We start from the raw sequence: 10,654 nt of genomic DNA on the forward strand, positions 1-10,654 counted from the left end.
ATGGTAAAGACATTTTTAACATGTCACGCATATCTGATATGCCTCCAGATAAAGACCTTTTCCAAATATGATTTGATTTGGTTCTCTATTATGAAAGAGATAACCCTAAGCTTTGACACTTCCTAAAATGGCTACCATAAAGTGTTAGAATGGACACACAAAATGTACAACTCATGATGTGATGTGACATTGAAGGAAAATAGGCAAACGTTTGGCAGCGGAAATATGAAAATTTTAACCTATTTCCTTTAACCAATATCCATTAATCGTTATTTCATATAAAGAGGGATAGAAGGAAATACATTTCTGAAGAACTATCTAATGTTGCTAGCGAAGTGCCCTCAACTCTAGATTCGAGTTCACGAGCACAAGACAAAACACAAGATCAAATTAATTAGAATTCAACCCAAGTATAGCAACCAAAATAGATTGCCTCTAATTAATCAACACAAGATCAAGGATAAAGAGAAAGAGATAAAATCAATTGAGCGGAAGCAAGCGGTGGAAATCTCGTCCTCAACAGTGGGGTCGAAATTTCTCTCTCTTCGGAAGGACTAGGGTTGGCCGAAATTCTCAGTAGCATGGGGTATATATAGCCTCTCGTATCTAAACCCCAGTTAGATAGAATTAGGTTATTGAATAAGAGTTATATTCGAAATAATACTCTTATTATTATTATCTATAATTATATCTAAATATAAAGATAATAATAATTTATTGATAGGATAATAATTAGGAGCAATTTAATCTCAATAAACCTCCTAACTTATTTATCCTATAATTAATTTAATTCATAATCATAATCTAATTACAATTGTCTGAATTTAAATTAATTCCTTATGTGTCCCTACACATAAAATCGCCCCCCTCTATTATTGGGCCTTAGTGGACTCAGTTGGGCTTCCGTCAATTAATTAATATCCGTTTCTCTTTTGGGTTCTGATAGCTCCTATTTATATAGTGTTTTTAGGATCGTTTTAGTTTGTTTTTGCTTTATTTCCATTTAATTTTAGTATCGTTTTGTTATCTTTTAGTTAAAATTAGTAATTCTCGTTATTTATGGCATTTTCTGTGTTTTTAGGTGTTTTTGGGACTGTTTGAGCATTTCCGAACCAGACCCGTGCCTTTTGGAGCACTTCCGGACAATTCAGGGACCGTCAGAGTACTTTTGGGATTCGTCAGGGACCATTAGAGCAAATTTCGGAAGCCTATGGACCAAAACGAAGAAAAATCGGACTCAGCCCTAATTTAGTGCCTGTCTCGCCGAGACAGTGACTGTCTCGTCGAGACAGGCCCTCGTCTCGTCGAGATACAGCCTGTCTCGATGAGACGAGGCGGGCCGATGGTTCCCAAAGGGAACCATCGCGTGGTGTCTCGACGAGACGCCTAGTGTCTCGTCGAGACACCCTATTGTCTCGTCGAGACACCTCTTGTCTCAACGAGACGAGATGCTGGGAAGCAAATTCCCTACGTCTCCTCACTCCCAAGGCGTGAATTTTGACCTGAAAAATGCCCAAACTACCCCTAACTAAGCCTGCACTATAAATAGAACACTATGTCATCTTTGTTAGGGTTCCTACTTCTTTTTCCCTTTTTCCTTTTTACTTGTATAAGCTTTCGCTATTTGATATTTCGATTTGTAATTACTGGGAGCTTCTTGAAGATTGGGAGAGGAAAGTTCTATCCCCATTTGTAATCAGAATCAGACAAGCCGGGTTTTAGATTTCTAATTCCTTAATCTGTCTCTTACTCTGTGCTTATTTATATTAATGATGATTCATGTTGATAATTGGTACTTTAATTATTGGGTTGGTTTAATTATGAACTAATCCCCATCCAATCTGGGATGGGGATGAGATTGATTGCGTAACCTTGTATGATTAGGGATTCAGGTTTATGGGTTTGTTTCCAATTGATTAGATTATGCAAGCTTAATGTCCTAGATTTATCAGAAATAGGATCTTTGCTAGAATGAGATTCGATGATGATCAACTAGCCTGACAATGCTGAACTAATGCCTTGAGTCTGACAAATATAGGATTACAGATAGATAGTGACCTGACCAAGGAACTATCTAATCCGAATTAGCATAATCTGACCTCGCTAGAGACCACTAGGAGTGCGGTCTAGTGGATGGGCTACGGCTTTAGCCTTAATCACCGAAGAACCTAATGCTTTGCATGACCTAAGTTATATGCCTAATCAAGCCATCAACCGAATGCATATGAATAGACTACATGAGATTGGCCATGTTCACGTGGTTAATTAGGTGATTCCCATCAATTATCATTAGGACACAAACCTGAATCCCAGTAAATCATACGTGGAATCCAATTAAGGGAATCCCCATCTTAGATTGTTTCATCAATTAATTCGAATCCTCCCCTATCAAACGCTTTTATCTTTTATTTCAGAAATTTATCTCCTTAATCACTCCACAACTTATTCAACCTTCCGAACAATTACGTTTCCTACCTTAGGTCGACTAGTTGTGATAAATAGTCCTTGTGGTTTGATCTTGTGCTTAAGCACTATATTATTTGTTGCGATAGGATACACTTGTCCTATTTATTGCTATATACTTTACGAGCATCAGGTTCCAAGTCTTATGTGTGACCCATTAGGTTCTTATTGCTTCTAGCCGTATACAACCATTAAATTAATTTCTCAAAATTACATTTAATCTTTGTATAATGGAATGAGTACGCGAACTGTGATTGGCAGATCCGAAACATTCCCCCAGAGCTATAAGAAGACAGGTTGATTCCGTCGTTGACCTTTCCGTATTAGTTACAGTTGTTGGGGTTTAGTGTCCTATAGACAATTGTTCCAGGATATAAACCTAATGTAAATGAATTGTTCTTTATGTCATTTGTTTTAATAAGATATGGTTTCATAACTGTATAAAGGCAACCACTTTTAAAGAACTAAATAAGTCTAATAAAAGGAAATCCCTGAGTTTATTTAAAGTGATTATAAGGTGTTCATACAAGCATGAAGTGAGACGAAACATTATAATAAACTAATAAACTTAAAGCCACCCCAAGTCAAGTGATATGTTTTGAATAGGGATTGACATAACACTGTTGAGACTTGCATGTAACAATATTTTCTGTCGAGACAGAGAGCTGATCTCACAAGCTTCAGATATGCAGATATCTGGACAGTTACATGGATCTAGTGAATGGAGTTCATTAGGATTGGGGACCCGACTTGAGATAACAAGATGGGTAGATTTATCCTTGTCACCTATTCATCTCATTGGTATTAATAGGTATAAGTAATCCTAAGACTCAAAGGAATATTAATTAGTGATTCTGGATTATGGAATGTGATGCTTTGATCCTGTTGTAACACGATCCATAACAGGGATGACTCTAGGGTGTGTACGGCAGACGTTGGGTATCACAGCAAGTAATTGCAGGATAGTTATACATTGGATTGAGCATTTGTCAGTCCTGATAAAATGGGAGATACATCCAAGGATCGCTTGTGGAAGACTTAACTCTAAATCCTTGCAAGGTGATAGCTTAAGACTTGAAATGCAGATTTCACTTAACCTATCTAATTGGAGTTAACTCGGCCTGTACAAGTAAAACGAACGTCTCGCTATATATGACTTGACATTATCCATAGTCATAAGATTCAGTTCAAGGATGTAGTTGACAAAGGATTGAATTATACTGTAACTAATATAGAAAGGTCAACGACAAAATCAACTTATTTTCTTATAGCTCTGGGGGAATGTTTCAGATCTGCCAATCACAGTTCGCATACTCATTGAGTTATACAAAGATTAAATATAATTCTGAGAAAATTAATTTAATAGTTGTATACGGCCAGAAGCAATAAGAACCTAATGGGTCACACATAAGACTTGGAACCCAAAAGAGAAACAGATGTTAATTAATTGACGGAAGCCCAACTGAGTCCGCTAAGGCCCAGTAGTATGGGAGGGGGGGGGGGGCGAATTTAGTATATTAAATACACAAAGGAATTGATTTAATTCAAACAATTATAATTAGATTATGATTATGAATTAAATTAATTATAGGATAAATAAGTTAGGAGGTTTAATGAGATTAAATTGCTTCTATTATTATCCTATCAATAAGTTATTATTATCTTTATATTTAAATATAAATATAGATAATAACAATAAGAATTTTATTCCGAATTAAATTCTTATTCAGTAACCTAATTCTATCTGATTAGGGTTTAGATGGAAGAGGCTATATATACCCCCCTCAACTGTAAATTTCGGCTAGCCTAGCTATCCTGAAGATAGTGAATTTCGACCCCTTGCTGCAGTGGATCATCGTTCACCGCTTGCTTCCGATCGATCGAATTTCATCGCTTTCTTTTATTCCTTGATCTTGTGTTGATTAATTAGAGGCAATCTGCTTTGGTTGCTATTATACGGTTGAGTTCTAATCTTTGTTTGAATTGTGTTTTTTGTTTTGTGCTCGTGAACTCGGAGTAAGAGTTGAGGGCACTTTGATTGCAACATTAGATAGAACTTCAAAAGGTATTTCCTTCTATCCCTCTTTATATGAAATAACGATTAACGGATCTTGGTTAAAGGAAATAGGTTAAAATTTTATATTTCCGCTGCCAAACGTTTGCCTATTTTCCTTCAGTGGTATCAAAGCCTGCGTTAAATCCGTTATTTCATATATGAAAATTAAAAGGTTTTTCAATCAGATTGAATAAATATTTATTGTTAGGTTAATTAACAAAACTGTTTTGATTAATGAATTCTAAAATAAATAAGTTTTAATTAATTATTAATTAAAATTGATTATGCATATGTTCCTAATTATTTTGGTTGATAATCATTATAACAAAATCTATTAGTTTTATAGTTAGATTGATAAAAGTTAGTTTTATCAATTCTAAAGATAAAACAGAAAATCTTTAAAAGCTTTTCTAATATTCTGAAAATCGTTTTAAAACCGTTTTAAAACTGATGTATATATGTATATATTTATATTTAATAAAAAAAGGGAACAGTAGTCCGGGTTGCGCCGCGAGGCAGCAACCGAATGCGACTGGGCGTCGCTACCCTAAGGCAGCGGCGACCAGTCGCGACGCTGCTGCCAGACGGCAGCAGCGGGTCGTGTTCAGGGGCCCTTCAAGGGCCCGGCCCGAAATTGTATCCATTTAATTTTAAAACCGTTTTAAAATAAAATAGTTTTAAATATATTTATATATATATGTTTCAGAAATTAATAGTTTTCTGTTTTGATTATCGAATAAAAGAATTTATTTAAAAGTTTGTTTTACTTATTTGTAAATCAAAAGTGTTAAATGAATTAAAACAAAATAACAGGGATATGCATAACAAAAGTTTTGTATAGTTATATTAATCTAATATGTAATTGTTACATTTTAATTAGATTAAATATAGAAGATACAGAACTAATAGAATTAAAATTTGATGAAAGTTAATTTGACAAGTTAATGTGATTAACCTAAATATTACATAAATATTTTAGGTAATCAACCAATTAAATTTATTTAATTGAGTCTGTGCATGTTTGGAGTTATGGACATATTTGGACCCTCTATTTAGTCTTTTGGTATTTTTGAAATAGGACCTGCGTGACCTGCCTATCTACTATCTATTGTAATTTCCCCTCTCATCTAATTCCCTTCAAGTTAATTGAAGTTTTCTTTAGTAATATATAAATTAATATTGATGTAATTTCGAGGCGCCATGGAGAAGACGGAGGACCTAAAGAGAAATATGTAATAGTTAGTATTTCCCTAGGTTTGGTCTTTTATTCCGTTTCTGGCTCAACGGAATAATTTAGATAATATGTACATACGCCAATGTATGTGTCTGATGTATGCTAAAGAAAATCAAGACTAGGTTAGATTATGAGATTTAAAATAAAAATCCCTCACTAATTAAAAGTTAAGTAAATAAGCAAGTTATTAAAATCGGCTGCCCCTCCCTAATATTATAATTCAGCTGGTACTACTGGGGGCCTTTGGGTTCTTGAGTAAACTGAAGCTCGCGGTCTTATGGTAACACCTGAATTATCGAAAATCGCTTTTTTCATGAATATGGGGTAATACTTAAATTAGATTATGATAATTGGATGGGTAAACTCATGTTGTCATAAACTAATGGGCAATATGGTTGGGATTAATATGAATAACATATTAGTTGCTAATGTGCTTAGTAACCCAATAACCTAAGAATCACATTGTTGATGTGATTAATTGTATGAATCTACCTAATAAATGAGACTAGCTTGTTGAGTAAACTCAAGGTGATATTTCAGGAGTTAGGATCCTAGCTCACTAAAGGATTTGTGAAATTCTTCGAATTAATATGGAGGGCTATTAATTTGGCAAAATAGTGGGAGCAATTTAAAATGAATTAAAAGACCTATAATTTTAAATTGATGTACTTTAAAGCAAATGAATAACATACGTTTACTCTTTCTCACTCTCAGGTTAAATTTAAACACTCTTAAAATCATGACTAAAACCAATCTGCAAAATATACTTACCGATAACAAGTTGAACGGTTCAAACTTCACCGACTGGTAACGCAACCTCAAAATCGTTTTGAAGTTCGATAAGATAGGGTATGTACATGATACATCGATACCCCCTACCCCGGCTGATGATGCTCCCATCGAAGAGATCGATGCTTACCAGAAGCATAAGACTGATGACGATCACGCGGGATGCATCATGCTTGCATCGATGACACCGGAATTGCAAAGGCAACATGAGGAGATGGATGCCTATTCCATCATCGTGCACCTGAAAGAGTTGTTTGGGAAACAAACTCGGTGCGAACGCTACGAGATATCAAAACTGTTATATCGTTGCATGATGCAAGAGGGCACATCTGTGATGACACATTGTGTCAAGATGATAGGCTATATTACCAAGCTTTCTAGTATTGGATTCGTGATGGATCATGAGCTAAGTGTGGACTTACTCCTTCAATCCCTCCCAGAGAGTTATTCACAGTTCATAATGAACTACCAGATGAATGACTTGCAAACTTCTCTTGAAGAGCTTGCAAACATGCTCAAGACAGTTGAGCCCAATATGAAGAAAGACAAGTCAATATCGACTCTTGTCATAGAGGGATCAAAGAAGAGGAAAGGGAATTTTCCCAATCCTAAATATCCTAAGAAAGGCAAGAGGGCCATGCCCACTAAGGGGAAGCAGGTGAAGAAGCCCAAAGGAGAGTGCCACTTCTGTGGTAAAGACGGGCATTGGAGAAAAAATTGCAAGGAGTGCCTAGCATCCCTCAAGAAGGGAAAAGACGATGCTTCAACATCTGGTATGTTCTATTTTGAAATAAATACAATTTCATAGTCTGAATCTTGGGTATTAGATACCGGATGTGGATCTCATATTTGTATGAATATGCAGGGACTAAAACGGACTAAGGAATTGAAGAAAGGAAGCATAAACTTGCGAGTGGGAAATGGAGCAAGAGTTGCCGCGCTCGCTGTTGGAGATTATGTTTGAGTTTGCCCTCTGGGCTTGTAATAGAATTAAGGAACTGTTTATATGTTCCAGAAATGTCCAGAAACATTATTTCTATTAGCTGTCTTATTGATGACAGCTTTCATATTTCAATAAAGAACAAACATTGCGAGTTTTATAAAGATGGGATTTTCTATTTTTCACGAATATCACTAAATGGGATTTATGTGTTAGATGACAAAATTTCTGTATTCGCAATTGATACCAAAAGACATAAGCTAGATAATTCGACTTACTTGTGGCATTGTCGTTTAGGACATATAAACAAAAGATGCATGCTTAAGCTACATCAAGATGAGCTTAGAGATTCAATTGATTGTGAATCATTGGAGACATGCGAAGCCTGTTTAAAAGGTAAAATGACAAAGATACCCTTTAGCAATAAAGGCGAGCGTGTATGCGGTCCTATGTCAGTCTAAGCAAGAGGAGGATTCAGATACTTCATAAGCTTCATAGACGACCATACCAGATATGGTTATGTTTACTTGATGAAGCACAAGTCCGAAGCTTTTGAGAAATTCAAATGCTTTAAGAATGAAGTAGAAAATCAAATAGGAAAGAAAATAAAGATACTTCGATCCGATCGAGGTGGTGAATATCTTTCAGATGATTTTCTGAATTATATAACTGAATGTGGGATATGCTCACAATGGACACCTCCTTATACACCATAACACCATGGTGTATCCGGAAGGAGGAACCGTACCTTACTAGATATGGTACGATCTATGATGAGCATAACATTACTTCCAAAGACATTCTGGGGCTATGCCTTAGAAACTACCCTCTTCACCCTAAATCGAGTACCAACTAAATCCGCCAGTTTCACACCATATGAACTGTTCATTGGTAGAAAACCTACTTTCTCATTTATGAGAATATGGGGTTGTTCAGCATTTGTAAAACGCATAGCATCAGATAAGCTAGATTCTAAATCTGATAAATGTTTCTTCATAGGATACCCTAAGAAAACTATGGGGTATTACTTCTATCATCCAGATGATCAGAAAGTAATAGTATCCAAGCACGCAACCTTCTTAGAGAAAGAGTTTCTCGAAGAAACAGAAAAGGGAAGCATGATTGAACTTGATGAAGTTCAAGAAGAAGAAACACCAGCTAAAACAACAGAGGCGGTTGAGGAACCCGAAGCAGTCCCATTAGATGAGACTCAAGTGCCACCACCTACTCGTAGATCACAAAGAGTTCGTGAACTCCCAGTTAGATACGGTTTTCTAGTGGGAGATGATGATGAGGTTCCTGTGTTAGACGACGAACCCAAAAACTACGAAGAGGCTCTCACCAGTCCAGATTCTAAAGCATGGCTTGAGGCCATGAATTCTGAAATGGATTTCATGTACACTAACCAAGTGTAGACTTTGGTTGATCCACCCAAAGGGATAAAACCCATTGGGTGCAGGTGGATCTTCAAGAAGAAGACCGACATGGATGGAAAGGTTAGCACCTACAAAGCTAGGTTAGTAGCGAAAGGATATCGTTAGAAGCAAGGAATTGATTATGAAGAAACTTTCTCTCCTGTAGCCATATACAAATCAATCAGAATATTGAATGCTATTGTCGCTCACTACGATTACGAGATTTGACAAATGGATGTGAAAACACCTTTCCTAAACGGAAACCTGCTTGAGGATGTATATATGATGCAACCTGAAGGTTTCACATCTAAGGATGCAACCAAAGTTTTAAAACTTCAGAGATCCATTTATGGACTCAAGCAAGCATCTAGAAGCTGGAATAAACGTTTTGACGAAACCATAAAACAGTTTGGTTTCGAACAAAATTGCGAAGAAGCTTGCATTTACAAGAAAGAAAGTGGGAGCTCAGTTGCATTTCTCATATTATATGTGGACGATATATTACTAATGGGAAATGACATAGCTCTACTACAGTCGGTGAAAGTATGGTTATCAGGTAACTTCTCCATGAAAGACCTTGGTGAAGCAGCTTATATACTAGGTATAAAGATCTATAGAGATAGATCAAGAAGACTGCTTGGTCTTTCACAGGCTACATATATCGAAAAGGTGCTAAAGCGGTTTAGCATGCTTGAATCGAAACGAGGTAACTTACTGATGCGCCTCCCGTTACAGAAGGCTCACTAAGGGATAAGTGTACCCCGTCGTTATTAAGTAATAAATTCTGGATAGGTCCAGGTATCGTCCACATGATTTATTTTTGCAAGTATCGAGCTACTCGGTTTCAGGTGTTATCTAGGCTGTGTGGGTTTTGAGTTTGTTTTGATTAAGTTAACCTACTCCTAGTTGAATTATTCTACTGCTAGCTAAGTTATACTAATTCGAACTAAGTTATTCTACTCCTAATTAAGTTAAACTACTCATAGGTGATCTTTTACCAATGTAATTACCCGAAGGAACATGAGGGGATACGATGATAATGAAAATAGATTGTTTAGACAACGGAATTAAAACCTAATCTAAGTCACTTGTGTCTGAGGCGATTAACCCTACCTATCCTCCTGAGGTCCCTAGTTCGTGATTCCCTTGTAAGGTCGAAACTAGCTCTAAGGCTAAGCAATTTGGGCTTAATCTTCTATAGGGTCGTGAATCCTATAGGCATTGACTAGGTCAGATTCAGCTCGCAATATGTGCCAACTTAATTTTGGGATTATCGAATGAGTTAAACCAATCAGACAAAGCGTAAGACAAAGATTAAAGCAATAAAGCAATTGAACAAACAAAACTATAATATATATCAAAGATGAAAAGTATTGTCACGAAGATACAATGAGCCTAGGATTCATAACATGGATCAGAGGCTAGACAGAATATAAAAGAAGAAAAATCCCTTTTAAGGAACCTGTCTACCAATGCAGGCGTCTTCCTAGGACTTAAGGATGGAACTTGAGCAATCCTCGGTGAACGGAGCTTCGGAGCTGTCTTTAATGGAGGTTGAAGGAGACGGAGGAGGTGGAGAGGATTTCTCAAGGTGGGAGCTTAGGTTTTTACAAAGATAAAAGATGTCCATAATTCCTAACAATTGGAACTATTTATAATGAAAAACTAAAACCTATTCCTAATGGAAAACTAATTAATAAAAAGCTTTCCTAACGAAAGACTAATTAATAAAAAGCTATTCTAATGGAAAAATAACT

This window comes from Euphorbia lathyris, chromosome 8 (assembly GCF_963576675.1).
Source record: "Euphorbia lathyris chromosome 8, ddEupLath1.1, whole genome shotgun sequence".
Taxonomy (NCBI): Eukaryota; Viridiplantae; Streptophyta; class Magnoliopsida; order Malpighiales; family Euphorbiaceae; genus Euphorbia; species Euphorbia lathyris.